We start from the raw sequence: 19232 nt of genomic DNA on the forward strand, positions 1-19232 counted from the left end.
ATGGAGAACAAGTTTTGAAGACAAAGATCAAGACAAGTTAGAGGAACTCAATTTAAAGACATTCATGTAAAGAAGTGAAGTTCAAGACTTGAAGAAGATTGAAGACTTAGAATTGTACTAAGTTGTATAATCATAATTAAAGTCACAAATGATGTAATGCACACACACAAGCATGAATTCATTTAGATGGACTTTAGGAGGTTTAATTAATCCAATCCATATCCAAACCAACTTGAAATCATCTAAGTAAGTCCAACAAAGAACTTAACATGGTTCAGCAGAATTTGCTAATCCGACATGCCGAATCTGGAAACAGCATGCCGAATCTGTTTTTGCCTGTTTAACATAATCTCAGGGTTTGCTCACAGAGAGCAAACGGAATGTGTCGAATGATCCGGCGTACCGAATCACAATCTAGCATGTTGAATCATGATCCAACATACTGAATTATGTTATGACTGTTATGAATTAGCCATTGGTCAACGGATATATTCTGTGATCTGACATGCCGAATTGGGAAATGGCATACCGGATCAGGATAGACTTGTGTCCAAAATTAGCAATGATTCTTAGATGCCTTAAGCACCTTTGCCTATAAATAGGTAAGCTTAATTAAGCTAAATACAATTAATCAAAGCTAATCAAAGGCAACAAACGATATTACTACTTGATCATTCAAAGCATTGAAGTGTGCATTCTTCATCATTCATTCAAGTACATTCCCTCATTAGCTCCTTCATCACACTTAGCATTAAGCTTCAAAGTTGAAAGGTAGCAAACACCACTAAGGTTGAGATAACTCTATCTTTAGTACCCTTTTATTTTATATGGTTGTTTGAGTCCTCTTGCTTGGAATCAAGAGTAGTTTGAGTCCTCTTGCTCAAAAATCAAGATTAGTTGGTTGGTTGAGTTCTCTTGCTCTTAATCAAGATTTGTACGAGTCCTCTTGCTCATACTCATGATTTTATTTAGTGGAATTCTCTCTAAGGTGAGAGGAGTGGACGTAGGTAAGTTTTGGTCGAACCACTATAAATTTCTTGTGTTATCTTTGTTATTTGCTTATCTTTCATTGATAACTTTTTAATTCTGCATTATTTGTTATATTCCACTACATTCACCTATTCACCCCCTCTCTAGGTGAATTCACATTTGGTATCAGAGCAGGAGCTCAAGACTTTGATTATTTTCAATCTAATTAAGAGTTAAAGACCATGGGATCCTCTGCCAATCGTAAGGTTGAAAGATATAACATTACCCGACCACCCTTCTTTGAAGGTGAAGGATTTTCCTATTGAAAGAATGGCTTCAAGAACTTTATTTATGCCAATAACATTGATGCATGAAAAGTTATGGAGAATGGACCAAACACAATGGATAAACCTAAAGAAGAATGGACTCCAGCTGATAAAGCTAAAATCCAACTCAATTATGTAGCAATAAGTTACATTCAATGTGCTTTGGGAGAAAAGAAGTACAATAGAACTTGCATGTGTGACTCCGCTAAGGAGATGTTTGATAAACTCGTTGTAACCTATGAAGGTACTTCGGAGGTCAAACAATCTAAGATAGACATACTTGTTAATAAGTATGAATTATTTAAGATGAAAAATGATGAGGATATATATGCTATGTTTACACGTTTTACTAACATTATAAACAAGTTGAAAGGTTTAGGTAAGATATATTCGAATGAAAAAAATATTCGAAAGATCTTGAGATCACTTTCAAAGGAATGGAGACCCAAAATTACAGCAATCAAAGAATCCAAAGACATCAACAAGCTAAGCCTAGATGACCTATTGGGATCACTCCAAACCTACGAGATGGAACTCAAACTGGACACCAAGGAAGATGAACCAAATGAACCTAAGAACAAGTTTGTAGCGCTCAAATCATATGAAATCAATGATGATGAAGAAGAGCTTTCTGATGACGAGATTGCCTATCTCTCCAAGAAGTTTTCAAGATTCTTGAAGAACAAAGGCAAAACCTCATTCAACAAGAAGATACTTTCAAGAGACCAAAAAGGTAAGAATGCTCTTAAAGAAAATAATGACTCTTCTTCAAAAGGCATTGTGTGCTATGAGTGCAGAAAACTAGGACACTACAGGGGAGACTATCCAAAAATAAAGAAAAACAAAAAGACATACAAAGCCGAACACTCTTTTGACACAAGTGATGAAGAAGAGGAAGACGAAGAATCTCAAGAAGAAGAGCAAACTAACCTTGCACTTATGGCTCTTGAAGATGAAGAAAGTCAAAATGAGGTAACCCCCACATCTTCATCCCATAAAGATAAGGATTTTCTAGAATTAGAAGAAACCTTTGAAGACCTTTACCAAAGTAGCATGGAATTAGCTACCACTAAAAAGAATCTCTTAAAAGAGATAAATACCCTCAAAGACCAAAACATGACTTTAACCTCTCAAGTTAACAACTTGGAAGAAGAAAAAGAGAAGTTGTGTATAGCTTTAGAATCTTTTACTAATGGTAAAAAGACTCTTGACATCTTACTTGGAACTGCATCCAAAGCACCTCTCAATAAGGAAGGGGTAGGCTATATTGTGAACAAAAGTTTAAATCAAACAAAAGAGCCAAGTATAAGTAAAATAGCAAATAAGAAAGTAAAGAAGAAGTTTTATAACTATTGTAGAAAGAAAGGACACTCTATTGAGGAATACTATTCTAAAATGAAAAGTTCTCAATTTAACAAATCCAATCCCAAAGAAAAAACTCCATATATCTCTTAAATTGTTGTATGCAATAATTACAGCAAGAAGGGACATACTATTTGGGAATGTTATCATATGAATCAATCCTTCCACCAGCCTAGAAGACCTTACAATGGTCAAAACAGGAGGAGTCATCCTAAGACGCAAAGACCATCTAGAACTCCCCATAAGATGTAAAGACCACCCAAAAACCAAGGATCATATAGAGTACCCTAGAATCAAAGACATTGGAACCCCCAATCATACCCAAATTGGTATTGTAACCAAAAGGCAAATGGTAACTAAATGGTTTGGAGACCAAGAGAAAGGTATGATACTAACAAAGGCGGACCCAACATACAATGGGGACCAAAATTTTATAAAGTATCTTTGTTTTATAGGTGCACATGAGCAACATAGAATGGTACATCGATAGTGGCAGCTCAAAGCACATGACATCTAATCCAAAGCTATTTTCGGAGCTCAAGAAGCAAAAAGGAGGATTGGTATCCTTTAGAGATAACAGCAAAGAAAAAATCATTGAAAACAGATCTATAAAATTTGGAGGTACAAAAGGCAGCCCTTACCAAAATTTTGCAGCTATAGGTTGGGGTAAGTTTTGAGAGGAGAGAGAAGCTCTAGAGATTTTGAGAGTGGTGCTCTAGGTGGTTGCTCTTGGTGATGGCCGGCAGGCCATTGGCTTCGGCTAATGGTCTTCTTCCTCCACCCTTTTCAGGAGAGGGGGAAGCTAGGGGTTCAGTGGATGGCGGTTCTAAGTCAACAGGGGGTGATCTCGGTGGTGGATCAAGGCTGAGAGAACTTGCTGCAGGTGAGGGATCCTCCTCGGGTGGTGGTGGTGTTTTGGTGGCAAGATCGGGAATGGATATGCATAGAGAAGTTGTTAGGAAGGGGGCATCCTGGACTTCATTCTTTCAATCTTCTTCAAGTTCTTTTAATAGTGAAGGTTTGGAGTTAAGTTTCATTGAGCTTGTTTGTATTGATGGTATGCGTGTTGCACAATGTTCTTCAGCCATGTTTAAGGCAGAATTATCTAAATGGAAGAACACTCTTCTTGGGCATTTCATTGGCCGTAGGCCAAGTTTTACTTATGTTAAGGAAGTGCTACTGAAACAATGGAGTATTTCTAGGCATGTGGATGTTAATCTTTTAGAGAGTGGATTCTTTGTTTTCCGTTTCAATTTGGAGGAAGATAAAGTTAAAGTGCTAGAAGGAGGACCATGGACTGTGCAGCGAAGACCATTGATCCTCTGGCCTTGGAAACCAGGAATGAAGCTTGAAAAGGTTGAATTAAACTCCATTCCTATCTTGATTACTTTCCCTAACCTTCCATTTCACTTCTGGAATGTGGAGGCTTTGAGTTCGATTGCTAGTGTTATCGACAAACCGATTGCCACTGACAAAATGACAATAACTAAGGAAAGGCTCTCCTATGCCCGCTTATGTGTGGAAATTGAGGCTACCCAAGATCTCCCGGAGCAAGTGGCTGTCCATGATGATGAAGGGTTGGTGTTCTTTCAAAAAGTGAAGTATGAATGGTGCCCTCCCCGCTGTAATAGCTACATGATTTTTGGCCATGCCACTAGTCAATGTGGTGCTAATCAAGCTACACAGAAGGGTAGCAGCCGAAAAGAGTGGAGGGTGAAAGCTGGTGCAGGTCATTCTCAGGTGGCCGGAGCTGGACGTGGTGGTGGTGCTCAGGCCATGCACGGTGGTGATGGGGCTGAGATTCAAAATTCAAATGTAGGGGCCAACTTGGGTGAAAGATTTGCTGGGATCACGGAATCTTCTATGATCACAAAATCTATGGGGATTTCCAAATCTACTGGTTCTAGAAATCTTCCTAATTCTCCAACCAAGATTGCAGCTGGTAAGGGGAAGGAAGTTGTTCATGTCAATGCATTTGCTTTGCTGGAAGATCTAACGGAGGAAGTTGCCTATGATCCAAAGGAGCTAATGTTGGATGTTGATTCTTGCAACATCTTATTAGGAGATGAGCTGGACGATGGGCAGGATCCAAGGGATTCTTTAATTATGAAAGATGGGGAGAATCTTGGAATAAAAGGTATAGCTGGCTTGGATGGTGTGGAGATTTTGGAAAATTCAAATGGGATGAATGTGACAGCTAGGTCTTCCCCTACTAAATCCCATGCGTTGACCATGAAGGAAAGAATTGGTGAGGGTGGAGAGAAGGAGAGTGGGGCACTTATGGAAGGTAATAAATCTTCCACTTCAGGTTTGGTAGGCAATGCTGATTGGGGGAGCTATTAGGGATTCTCTTTTGAAGATTCTTGATGAGGGGGCCACGTTGGATGGTGATGTCATTGAAGAAGGAGCTAAAGAAGTTGCCCGGCCAGATTTGATTTCCAAAACTGCCAGCCTCTCCACCAAAGGAAGAAAGGATTCGGCTAGCTTATCTTTGAAAGACCCCACATTTGAAGGTATGTCCAACCCCACTAACCCCATTGTTTTAAATTCAAATAAAGAGGGAAGAGGATTAAGGGACCAGGGAAGGAGAAGATTTTTGGCTTCTTTCAAGCCTCAGCGTATTGAAATCACTGCCAATGCTAGTTCAACTGTGAAGGGGATTGAGATTGGATTGGCTTTGGGGGGTAAGAAGCTGGCTCCAACCCCCCCCTTCTAATCATTCCTAATGAATAGTCTATGCTGGAATGTGAGAGGGCTGAATGCCCCTGAAAAATAAAGAAGTGTTAAAAGAATGCTTGCTACCAAGGAGTATAAGTTGGCTATTCTTTTGGAGACAAAAGTTAAGGAGAATAATGTTAATACTACTTTTCAAAACCTTAAAAGGGGATGGAAATTCACTCATAACTGTAGTCCAGAACACCATACCAGAATCTGGATTGGTTGGGATGAGGAGAGCTTAAAGGTTGAGATCATTAAATCTAAACCTCAATTTATTCATTTGAAAGTTGGAATTCTTGGTTCTTCTTTGGCCTTCCACTACACCGCTGTTTATGCTTTTAATACTCTTGAGGGGAGGCTTGAGCCGTGGAAGGACATAGAGGAAATTGTTGCTGGTATGATCGACCCTTGGGCTATAATGCGGGATTTTAATATTGTTCGGCATTAGAATGAGAAGCTTAGAGGGGAGGCCATTCTTCATGGGGCTATAGAGGACTTTAATGCTTGTATTTTCAATTCGGGCCTAGCTGATTTGAAGTGGAAAGGAGAAATGTTTACTTGGAGTAATAACCAAAGAGGCAGCAGCAGAATTTGTTGTAAACTTGATCGGGTCTTAGTTAACAGCCATTGGTTGGACAAACTAAGTTTTTCTGAGGTGGATTTCCTTTGCCCTGGTATCTCTGACCATAGTCCGATCATCCTTAAGATGTTGGACAGTCTCAATTCAGGTCCAAAGCCTTTCAAATATTTTGATGCCTGGACTACTCATGGAGATTACTTTGGAGTGGTTAAGAAAGGCTGGGCTTTCCCTATAAAGCCGTAGTCCAATCCTCTTCTTTGTTTCGCTGCAAAGTTAAGGAATGTTAAGCTTGAGCTGAAGAGGTGGAATAAGGAGGATTTGGGGGATGTTTTTCACTCTGTCAAGGTGGTCGAAGAGGAACTTTCCAGAATTCAGACTGATATATCTTTGAATCCGATGGATGATTCTCTAATTATCCTAGAGAGAGAGGCCAAGGGCAAGCTCTGGAGTGCTTTGTAAATGGAGGAGAGGGTCCTAAAGGAGAAATCTAGGGTGAAGTGGCTCCAACTAGGTGATGGAAATAACATTTTTTTTCATAAGTCCATGCGCAGCAGATTCAATAGAAAGCATATTCTGGAGATTGTTGATCAGAATGGAGTGGTGGTTGATGAACCAAAAAGGTTTAAATAAGACACTGTAAAGTTTTATTGTAATTTATTTGGGACTGATTCAGTAGATGAGGGAACTTGCCCGAATTCTATCCACCATTCGGGTGCTATTTCTGAATTTCAGATATTGGAATTGGAAAGGGAGATTAGTAGAGAGGAGATCAAGGGTGTGGTCTTTGCTATGAAAGATTCTAAGGCCCCAGGGCCTGATGGTTTTGGGGCTAGATTTTACAAAACAACCTGGGAGATTATTGAGGAGGACCTTATCAAGGCTATTAAATGGTTTTTTGAGAACTCATTTATGCCATATTCTGTTAATGCTACCTTTATTTCTCTGATCCCTAAATCTGGAGATGTTTCCTCCTTTGCAGACTATAGACCCATTGCCCTTTGCAATCTTCTCTACAAGATCATTATTAAGATCATCTCTAATAGACTTCAGAAGGTTATCGACGAGGTGATCAGTTTCAATCAATCAGCTTTTATCAAAGAAAGATCTATAGTTGATAATATTCTTGTTTGCCATGATATTGTGAGTGGAATTGAGCAGAAAGCAGCTAACCCCACTGTGGTGTTGAAGGTTGATCTCCATAAAGCCTATAACTCCTTGAGCAGGAACTTTCTATTTGGAGTGATGGAAAGGATGGGCTTCACAGGGAAATTCCTTGGATGGGTTAAGGCTTGTGTTACCACACCCATGTTCTCTGTTCTCATTAATGGTAGCCCCACAGGTTACTTTAAGGGAGGTAGAGGTATCAGGCAAGGTGACCTGCTCTCTCCTTATTTGTTCACTATTGCCATGGAAGCTTTTTTAGGAATTATGCGAAGGCTGGAAGTAGACGGTCAAATCAAATTGCTGCCTAGATGTAAAGCTCTACATCTTTCTCACCTTATATTTGTGGATGACCTAATGATCTTTGTGAAGGCCAACCGCGAATCTGTTTTGGCTAGTTTGGGGGGTCTTGACGAGTTTGCAGGTCTTTCAGGGCTGCATCTCAATAGATCTAAGTCCTCTATTATTGTAGGGGGCCTAACCCAAACAAGTAGTATGGAACTTTTGGAATTAATGGGTTTCTCTGAGACCACTCTCCCTATCAGGTACCTCGACTCCCTCTTGTCTCGGGCAAGCTGTCCTTGAAAGATTGTAGTCCTATTTTAGATTTGGTTCGAAGGAAATTGGAAGGATGGAAAGCTAGGTTTTTATCTTATGCTGGGCGTCTCCAACTTATCTCTTCTGTGCTCCAAGGATGCTACATTTACTGGGCTGGTATTTTGGGGCTGCCAGGTAACCTTATCTCACAGGTTGAGTCCATGTTTTCTAATTTCCTTTGGTCAGGCCCCTCGCTTGAAAGGAAAATGTACTTTATTTCTTGGGATGCGGTCTGTAAGCCTAAAACTGAAGGAGGTCTTGGGCTTAAGCGGGTTAAGGAGATGAATGTGGCTGATATTATGAAGCAAATCTGGTGAATTGCCTCCGAGTAAAACCGACATTCGGTGCATTGGGTCCAGCAGAGGTACCTCAAGCAGGAATCGCTTTGGACAGTTAAGGTGTTGCAAAATTGCTCTTGGGTTTGGAGGAAAGTTTTGAAATATAGAGATAAGGCATTGCCTTTAATTAATACCTTCATTGGCAATGGCAGATCTACCAAACTTTGGCTCGACAAGTGGCACCCAGAGGGAGTCCTTTTTAATAGGTTTGGTAGTAGGATTTGCTATGATGCGGGATCTTATGCGCTTGCAGCCCATCATACACTTGTCAAGGAAATTGTTCGGGATGGAGACTGGCTGCCTGGCCCTTCAACCTCTTTTGACCTTATTGATGTGTGGAGAGCCCTCCCCTCCATTGATAAGTTGCATGGTGACAACCCAGATTTGGTAGTCTGAACTGGCAATCCGACAGGTATCTTTTCAGCCAAATCGGCTTGGAATGCCACCCGTGTGAAGGCCAACCTCGTGGATTGGAGTGAAGCTGTTTGGTTTGAAGGCAGCATTAAGTCCCACTCTTTTGTTTCTTGGAGGTGTCTGGTCGATGCTCTCCCCACTAGGGATAATCTTCTTCACAGGGGGATCCCTGTTCAACATAGTTGTGAGTTTTGTTGGGTTGGTATTGAGAGCAGAAACCATATTTTCTTTGCTTGCCCTCTTTCCATTGATATTTGGAGGAGGATCTTTGGTATGTGTTCTCTTCATGGATAGTCTCCAATGAACATATTTGATGCTACCATTTGGGATCGGCATGCGGCAGGAAGAGCGGGGAGCTTAGGTGTGGTTTTAAAGCTTGCATTTTGTGCCACTGTCAAGCATATTTGGTTTGAAAGAAATTTCAGAATTTTTCGCCAAAAGACTAGATCTAAGGATCAGATTGTGGAACCTATCAAGGGGGATGTTAGGACTGCAGTCACATCTGGTTCTTTGAGTGGGGATCCTAGTCCTGCTAATCCCCACATTGCTTCCGCTTGGAACATGCAAGTTCATTGGACTATTAGGACGCCGAGACCATGCTCGTGGTTCTTACCTCCTAACAATTTGTGGTCCCTTCACTGTGATGGTTCGCTGTCCGATGGTAGAGCTGCTTTTGGAGGAGTGATTCGTAATGCGATTGGACAACCTGTAGCTGCATTTGCTAACCAAGGGCTGGAACTTTGCATTCTCTCCATGGAGTTGGCTGCTATACATAGAGGCATCTCCCTTTGCATAGAGAGAGGAATCCTTGATGTTTCTATCAGATCTGATTCCAAGTTGGCGATTGACACTATTTCTGGCAAGGTTGTAGGACCTTGGAAAGTACAACCTATCAAGTGTAGAATCCTTGCTTTGGCTAATGATTTGAGAATGAAAGAATTCACCCATGTTTGGAGAGAACAAAATCGACCGGCAGATTTTATGGCTACAGTCCCTTGTGACTCACATGGGGTAGTTTGGGATCCTAGAGATTTCCCCCCTGCCCTTATTGACTACCTTAAGCAGGACTCGGATGTTGTCACTTATTATAGGCTATAGCCTTTTTGGCTCGGTTCTTGTTTGATGGGGCCTGTCCCATCGTGCTTTGGGTTCTCTTCCCCTTGTCGGGTTCTTAGAGAATGCCTTCTTTTGTAGATTTTCCTCCTTTTCTAATACAATCTTCTTACTTATCGAAAAAAAAAAAATTTGTATGTACAACAATTTCTAATGTTAGCTTAGTTGATAATCTTAAGTATAATTTACTTAGCGTAAGTAAACTATGTAATAATGGATACTTTGTAAATTTTAATGCCTCTAAATGTGAAATTAAAGATTCTAATGATAATATGATTCTTGAAGGTTGTAGAAAGAATAATGTTTATGCTTGCTTATTTAGTGCAAACTGACATGATGCATGCCTTATTTCACAATTTGATGATGCTATCTTGTGGCATAGAAAATTGAGATATATTAATTCTAAAATGATTAGATCCCTATCCTCTAAGAATTTGGTGGGAAATCTACCTAAGTAAAAATTTGATAAGCAACACTGTCAAACCCTGCTCTTGATTGGCTGGAATTTTGATTGAAGGACAGGAACCCCTGACCAGGCAACCAAGAACATTGTGGAGTATCACTCCAATGATTTGGATTAATGAGGAAACACTATGCATGTCCTCCTACATACCTGTCAGAAGATGGATAGCTAACCCCTACAACTGCACAACTCATAGCATTATGTATGGCCTAGACTCCAGGTAATCTCTCTCCTCTCCATAATAGAGGGACCCACCCCTGGAAAAGTGTGTAAAGGACCCTAAATGGTATGTGGGGACAGTGCCCTAATCAAGGGTCAGACCCCTGTGCAAGCCCCACTGAGATTCAGCCTTGTTGAAATCTCTGGGCGATGGTACTGGGCGATGCAGACAAGGCCCAGAGACATCGCCCAGTGTGCAAAATAGCATATTAAATTGATTTTAAATTATGGGGACCACTTATAATGGACATGGGAACCCTCCATAGATAGAGGGGAGTCTGAGGGACCACCTCATACCCTTGGTTCACTGTGGACCCCACCAGTGTGCCGCCCAAAGTGGCTGTAAATGCAGTTAAAAATGAATTTTGAAAATAGACCTTGAGCAGCCAAACAGACCCTAGTGTGGGTTGGGCCTATAAATAGATGAGCCTTGGGCTCATTTTAAGCCTTTGGTACTGCTCATTTCGTGGGAGAGAAAAGAAGAGAAAGAAGAGAGAAAGAAGAGAGGAAGAAGAAGAAGAAAGACGAAGAAGGAAGGGAAGGAGGGGCTGCCACCCATCCAAGGCTGGAATCGAGCATCCAAACATCCGTGCAGGCATATAATCCCTGCTCACACCTGCAGGTTTCTTTGTTGATGCTTGTGTTGATGTGTTCTTGCCCTCTGGCAGCCTAGAATAGCTAGGAAATGCTATGGATGGCCTCAGATCTGTCATGCAAACCTGATGCATGGAAGATCTGAGTGTTTTATGATGTATTATACATCTGTAACACAAATCTGGAACAGATACTGGCTGTGCTTGGCTGCACTGCCCTGATTCACTGTTGGCTGGCTGTTTGGAACCCTGGATGCAAGCCCTAGCTGCATGGGACCAAGCCCTAAGTGGTAGCAGCCTTGAATCACCATTTTACACCTGTTTCTAGCTTAACATATAGTTGAAACTGAGTTTCATACTTGAAGAAAACTCTGTGACATTATTCACTGGGCTGTCTGGGGAGCCTCTGGCAGCCAAGTGGTGGGCCTAGTAGAAAATCCACATGGACCGTATTGAGGATCACCCCTGGGGGTACCTAGCACCCTAACATGTAAATGGAGGTGATTTGGGCACTACCCATAATCAAAAACCTTGGAATCTCAGCCAGATGTCGATTTGAAGACTCTGGGCGATGTAGACAACGCCCAGAGCCATCGCCTAGTGAGTGAAACACTGCCATTTTGGCATTCTAACTTGGGGGACCTCACCCAATGGCCATGGTACAGTGTGGGAAGGTGGAAAATGACCTAAAAGCCCCTCTCCACATCTGTCCTTATGAAGTTTTGGCTTAGGAACCCAAGTGGGCCCCGCAGGTGATGGAAACCTTGCCTGTGCTTGGTTCTGCAGCACTGTCAGGCTGGAGGCAGCACAGCAAGCCTAATAAGACCTAGGGTCTGGTACAATTACTAAGAATGACCATTTTACCCCTAGGCCACCATCTCTGAATGATGCACCAGGACATAGGCCTAAGGCCCAGTGCAAGACCTAGAGAAATCCAAGTGAAAACCAACTGAACACCGGGTCAACCCAGTGAGGTTGGAAACTTAACATGACAATTTCTGATTTACATCTAGGATTTGATCCCGCGCTCAAGGCCTACAACTAGACTACTATTGAAACTGAAATTATAACCGAGTTCCTAGAACCAAACCCAGGTGAGTGAAATATTATCATATATGTACATGCAACTGTGATGCTATGCCGGCAATTAAATTCATGTTATAAATGCTATGTTTTTTAAATTTTGTTCATTTAATTCAAATCATTACACATTGACTATCTATTGATCAACACTGTGAATCTTATCTGATGATTGTGAATGTTAGACTAGATGCCATAGTCGGCTTGGAAATGAGGGCTGTGGTAGCCCGTAGTATGGGATGCGGTTGACACCACCTGACTCATACGATGCCATATAGAGATGGGGCTAGAGTTTCATCACCCGTGCTACGTGCCCTTGCCAACAGGGATTAAGGTGTTGGATAACTGTGAGGACTATCATAAAACCTCAGGCATTTATGCCAGGAATCCTCAATACAGCTGGGATGCCCCAGGGCAAATTTGCCAAGAAGCCTCAGGCTAAAAGCTTGGGAAGCACCGAAAGGTGAATTTTTGGCGGAATGCCACATATGATGATTATGCACCGATTTGGGTGATTTGATATTGAGTCGGTTAGCTCACAAGAGTTAATCACAGAGGGCTGGTCAGGCTAACCTTGGTGAAAGAATGCGAGAGCTGACTAGTCCTCTCCGATAACTCAATGGGTGTATCGCGGCAAGGGGTAACCCAGCCCACACCAGGGATACATGTATTGGGGATTATAGTAGCACTGACATGACTTAGTTGTGATGCTAGGTGGCTAATAAATAATCTGGACTTGCATATCATGTAGGATCATGTGGATTGTGGTTGCACGTGCATGCATGATGATATGTTTTGCTCATGAGCTTAGTGGGGCTCACACTATGTTATATATGTTTTTCTTTAGATGATTTTGCAGATCGATGCCACTGTGGCATAGAGGCTCATTACGAGGAGGAGAGCCCTGGTTATTATGATGATATCGGTGTGGACCCCGACAGAGGTAGTGCCGATGATGCGTGCATTCTTGGTGGTCATTGATGAAGACTGTTGAAGAGTGCACTTGATGCTTTTTGTCTTGGGGACTCCTTTTTGCCTTTGTTTGGAGTTTATCCCCATTCTGCTTGAGGTTCTATTGTAGTTTTTCTTACTTTCTTTTGAGGTTGAGTAATCTCACCCTGTATATATATGTATGCATTTCTTTCTTTCTTTTAGCTTTTGTCAGCTTAGTTTCTCTTTGTGAGTTGTATCTGGGTGGAAATGTTTTATAACACCTTGTATATATATATATATATATCACCATTATTCCAGTATCGCTACGCTTTCTCTTTTGTTATTATAATTGTAGTATAGCTGCAGCACTTTGATCTTGCTTATGGTAAAGTGATGAATGTGGGATCTGTGAATGTAATAACTGCTTCTAGATCCGTGGGATTTGGCGGATTGTCGTTATGCAATTCGGGTCACCTACCTAATCCTCCCAGGGGGTGGTTTGGAGTGTGACAAACACACTTGTGGAGCATGTCAAAGAAGTAAACTTACAAAGGTATCTCACAAGGCCATTAACTCTATTGCTACTTCTAGACCTTTGCAACAACTCCAGCTTGACTTGTTTAGACCTATCCAAACCACAAGCCTAGGAGGAAAGAAGTATACCTTCGTTATTGTAGATGACTACTCCCGATTCACTTGGATCTTCTTTCTCAAGCATAAAAATGATGCATTTGAAGAATTTGTGTCTCTTTGTAAGAGAATATAAAATCAAAAGGGTTACTTGATCACTTCTATCAAAAGTGACCATGGTGGTGAATTTGATAACATAGAAGAATTTAGAGATTTTGTAGAAAACAAGGTATAACCCATAACTTTTCAGCTCCTAGAACATCACAATCGAATGGCGTGGTTGAAAGAAAAAATAGAACCATCCAAGAAACTGCAAGGACAATGCTCAATGAGTACTCTTTGCCAAAGTATTTTTGGGCCGAAGCTGTTTATACGGAATGTTATATGTTAAACCGAGTTTTGATAAGACCTATACTTTTGAAAACTCCTTATGAACTCTTTCATAGTAAGCTTCCTAAAGTTGACTATTTTAAAGTTTTTGGTTGTGCATGTTTTATTCTTAATACTAAAGACAACTTAGGGAAGTTTGAAGAAAAAGCCGATGATGGTATATTTCTAGGCTACACCATAAATAGTAGAGCTTATAGAGTATTCAATAAAAGAACTCTAGTTGTGAAAGAGTTTATGAACATAAAGTTTGATGAATCTATGGCCAAAATAAGTATAAAGACTTAGAAGAAGATGAAGTACTTGAAATTAGGAAAAGAGTTGAAAATGTCTCTTTAGAAGAACCTAACGATCAAGTACATCACCTTTCAAAAGAGATAAAGACTGTTAAAGATCATCCTCTTGACCGTGTCATTGGAAACCTAGAGAAAGGCATACAAACTAAAAGTAAAGTTCAAAATGTTTATTCTAATGTAGGCTTCATCTCTACTATTCAATCCAAGAACATAAAGGAAGCCCTTTTGGATAGTAATTGGATAATTGTTATGCAAGAAGAGCTAAATCAGTTTGAAAGAAATCAAGTTTGGGACTTAGTGCCAAAACCCTCGAACACCAAAATTATTGGGACTAGATGGGTATTTAGGAATAAACTTGATGAAGATGGTAACATAACTAGAAACAAGGTCAGATTGGTTGTCCAAGGCTATAACCAACAAGAACATATTGACTTTGATGAGACATATACACCTGTAGCTAGACTTGAATCTATTAGAATGCTACTTGCTTTTGCATGCTTTAAGAATTTCAGGTTACATCAAATGGACGTGAAAAACACATTCTTAAACGATTTCATTAATGAAGAAGTGCATGCTATCTAACCCCCTAGATTTGAAGACTCAAAGTACCCTAACCATGTCTACAAACTGAAGAAAGCTCTGAATGGCTTGAAACAAGCCCCAAAAGCATGGTATGATAGGTTAAGTAAATATCTTGTTAATGATGGGTTTTCAATGGGTAAGATTGATACTACTCTATTTGTTAAACATAAGAAAGATGATTTAATTCGTATTCAAATTTATGTTGATATCATTTTTGGTTCAACAAATGAATCTCTTTGCCATGATTTTTGTAAATCTATGTGTAGTGAATTTGAAATGAGTCGAATGGGAGAATTAAATTTCTTTCTAGGACTTCAAATAAAACAGACCCCTAATGGGATTTTCATCAGTCAAACTAAATACTTTAAGGAACTTTTAAAGAAGTTTGACATCAATGGACAAAAATTTTCTAGTACTCCAATGAGTACATCTGTAACCTTGTCCAAAGATGAAGATGGAGCTCCTGTTGACCCTACCAAATATAGAGGCATGATAGGTAGCTTACTTTACTTAACGGCTAGTAGATCGGACATAATGTTTAGTGTTTGTGCTTGTGCTAGGTTTCAACCCAAACCTATGCAATCCCATTTGAGTACTGTGAAGAGAATCTTTAAGTACTTGAAAAGAACTCCAAGCATTGGCCTCTGATACCCTATAGACAATGACTTTGACCTAGTTAGCTTCTCCGATGCCGACTTTGATGGGTGTCATATTGATCAAAAGAGTACAAGTGGATCTTGTCACTTTCTAGGATCATGTTTGGTTTCGTGGTTTAGTAAGAAGCAAAATTTTGTTGCTCTATCTACCACCGAGGCCGAATACATCACAGCCGGACAGTGTTATGCACAAGTGCTATGGATGAGGCAAACTCTCCAAGACTATGGAGTTAAGTTTGACATTTTCTCTATCCAGTGTGATAACACAAGCATAATAAACTTAAATAAAAATCCTATTTTACACTCTCGAGCAAAGCACATTGATATTTGTCATCACTTCCTACGGGATACAGCTCAAAGAGGTGAAATCTAACTTGACTATATTGAGACCGAGAAGCAACTCGCGGACATCTTCACAAAACCCTTTAGTGAAGAAAGGTTCTATTCTCTTAGAAGAGACTTAGGCTTAAGTAACCCTTTTGAGTGATTTTGCTTTGTCCCCCCCTTCTTTTTGATAATCCCAAAGGGGGAGAGAAAATTGGGTTTATGTTTATGAGGTTATGATATGCTATGAAATGTAATTTTCTTTTAATATTAGTGTAATTATTGTTTTGAGATTATAAGATACACACATATTGTCTTAACATTGTCTTGATATTGTTTTATGATGATTTTTTATATTTTTATTTGTCATCATCAAAAAGGGGGAGATTGTTGAGGTAAAGTCCTCACACATCATCCATTATGATTTTGATGATAACAAATAAGTCTTGTGTACTAACTTGTATTAAGTTGTATAGAGAGACTGCACAACAGTAGAGCATCAAGTAAGGGGGAGCACCGAGCACTTAAAAGATTGATGCTCAAAGCAAATTGAACCTTGCCCAATCTTTCATAGAATCATGAAGAATGGAGAACAAGTTTTGAAGACAAAGATCTAGACAAGTTAGAGGAACTCAATTTAAAGACATTCATGTAAAAAAATGAAGTTCCAGACTTGAAGAAGATTGAATACATAGAATTGTACTAAGTTGTATAATCATAATTAAAGTCACAAATGATGTAGTGCACACACACAAGCATGAATTCATTTAGATGGACTTTAGGAGGCTTAATTAACCCAGTCCATATCCAAACTAATTTGGAATCATCCAAGTAAGTCCAACAAAGGACTGAACATGGTTTAGCAGAATTTGCTGATCCGGCATGCCGAATCGAAAAACGGCATGCCGAATCTGTTTTGGCCTGTTTAACACAATCTAAGGGTTTGCTCACAGAGAGCAAACGGAATGTGCCGAATCTGATCCGGCATACCAAATCACAATCCAACATGCCGAATCATGGTCCAACATACTGAATTGTGTTATGACTGTTATAAATTAGCCATTGGTCAACGGATATATTCTGTAATTCGGCATACCGAATTGGGAAACAGCAGACCGGATCAAGACTGACTTGTGTTCGAAATTAACAATGATTCTTAGATGCCTTAAGCACCATTGCCTATAAATAGTTAAGCTTAATTAAGCTAAACATAATTAATCAAAGCTAATCAAAGGCATCAAAAGATATTATTACTTGATCATTCAAAGCATTGAAGTGTGCATTCTTCATCATTCATTCAAGTACATTCCCTCACTAGCTCCTTCATCACACTTAGCATTAAGCTTCAAAGTTGAAAGGTAGCAAACACCACTAAGGTTGAGGTAACTCTATCTTTAGTACCCTTTTATTTTATATGGTTGTTTGAGTCCTCTTACTCGGAATCAAGAGTAGTTTGAGTCCTCTTGCTCAAAAATCAAGATTAGTTGGTTGGTTGAGTTCTCTTGCTCTTAATCAAGATTTGTATGAGTCCTCTTGCTCATACTCAAGATTCTATTTAGTGGAATTCTCTCTAAGGTGAGAGGAGTGGACGTAGGCAAGTTTTGGCTGAACCACTATAAATTTCTTGTGGTATCTTTGTTATTTGCTTGTCTTTCATTGATAACTTTTTAATTTTGCATTATTTGTTATATTCCACTACATTCACCTATTCACCCCCTCTCTAGGTGAATTAACAGATTTTGTAATGGTTGTTGTGCTTGTGTGCTATTGGGGATTAATTGAGTCTAGTTCAGGTTTGTGTATGGAGTAGTCCATGTTTTTTTATTTGGAACCCTTTCTTAATGTGATGGCTTAGATTGTCCGTGCTTGCCTTGAGTCCCGATGATATCAAACTAGTGTGATTCTTGTATGGAAGTGGTTTGGATGAATTCTGTCATGATTTGCTTGCCATACCGATGTTATGTTCTACTATATTTGATGGTGGCCTTGTGCCAATGGACTTCTCAATTGTATGTGGCCCCATTATCATAAGGGCTGTTTGGATTTACTAGGGATATGTTGACCTTTAGGTTGCATAGCCACTTGGTGTTGGGATTTAATGCCAAATTGAATTCCCGATCGGTTTGACTATGGTGTTCTATTGAGAGTCTTCAAATTTTTTACCTTGTAACCGACTATGGATGGCATCCCATCAATGACCGACAACATAGGTTTTGTTTTATAGGTTTCTATGTATAGGTATTTAACCCATTTTTGGAACCATGACCTTCCAAGTATTCTTTTAGAGTTGATTTTTGACCTTGTTTTGACTCTCTGGGGATTCTAATTCTTGAATATGCCTTGTTTTGATGTGCACGACCCTGCGACCTATCATAAGTACGGGTCTCGTACAATCGTCCTTAATTGGTATAGCCAACTTTGTGGTGTTGTTCGTTGGTGGGTTACGGCTGCCAGTTTTAAGGACTTTGTCTTCTTCGAACTAGGTCCTTTGATACGTCTCTAGCACAGGCCTTGGGTGAGAGATGGTGGCCCACTACTCACATGTTCCATCTTCCTATGGGTGAGATGGCCATTACGCCTCTCTACTACTTTCTTTATATTGGCCTCTCATTTGGTAGCGATGCAGTAACTGGGGGGCTTGGCACGTGGGAGTATTCAAAGGAGGAGTTGGTGAAGCAGCTTGGATCTCTTCCTTTAGATTCAAACGTTGCGGTGCAGTGGTTCCATCGCGAGTAGGAAGGGAAGACGGTGATTGACACCTCTAGCTGCCACACGATTGACTAGCTAGCGAGGTGTTTCTTCCTCTACCTTTTGGGGAACACCTTGTTCAGCACTAGTGGTATGAGGATCCACATCTCTATGGTGTGGTACCTCAGAGATTTGTCGAAGGAGAAGTCCTTCGATTGGGCTTGGGCAGGCTATGCCCACATTTTGAGGACATTGGATTCCTTGGCCTTGCATCACACCCAATGCGTCGGCGGTACTTGATTTGTACCAGAGATAATGAGACTTACTTTGTTTTTTGATTGCAGTGCTAGTGTTATGATCACTTGGGGGGTGCATGCTCCCAGCTGAGGACTCAGGATGAGACTTACTTTTCAAGGGCGGGAATGTGGCTAGAAGATAAAACCCGTCCCAAGGAGAGGACTGTCGTGGTGTCGATTGTCAGGGAGATGTTGGACTGGCTCTCCTCACGAGAGGTAAAATCCATTTTGCTTTCTGATCTTTGCTTGGTTTTTACTTGATTCTGACGTGATTGTTTGTCATGTTATGTTGTATCCCTTCGAGTCTCTTTAGTTGGGCGTCCAATCTTGACTGGAGGCTGCTAGGAGACTTGTGCCTCGACACATGGTTTTTGTTGGGCCTTCTAGGTACACTTGGTACCTAGGAGATAGAGCCTATAGGAAATGGCTAGGTGTCAAGAGGCCTTGTATTCCCATGCGGGCTCCTCACTTCTTGCTTGAGCCAGAGAGATTCTCAAAGGAGATGAA

The sequence above is a fragment of the Telopea speciosissima genome, chromosome 7 (assembly GCF_018873765.1).
Source record: "Telopea speciosissima isolate NSW1024214 ecotype Mountain lineage chromosome 7, Tspe_v1, whole genome shotgun sequence".
NCBI classification, from domain to species: domain Eukaryota; kingdom Viridiplantae; phylum Streptophyta; class Magnoliopsida; order Proteales; family Proteaceae; genus Telopea; species Telopea speciosissima.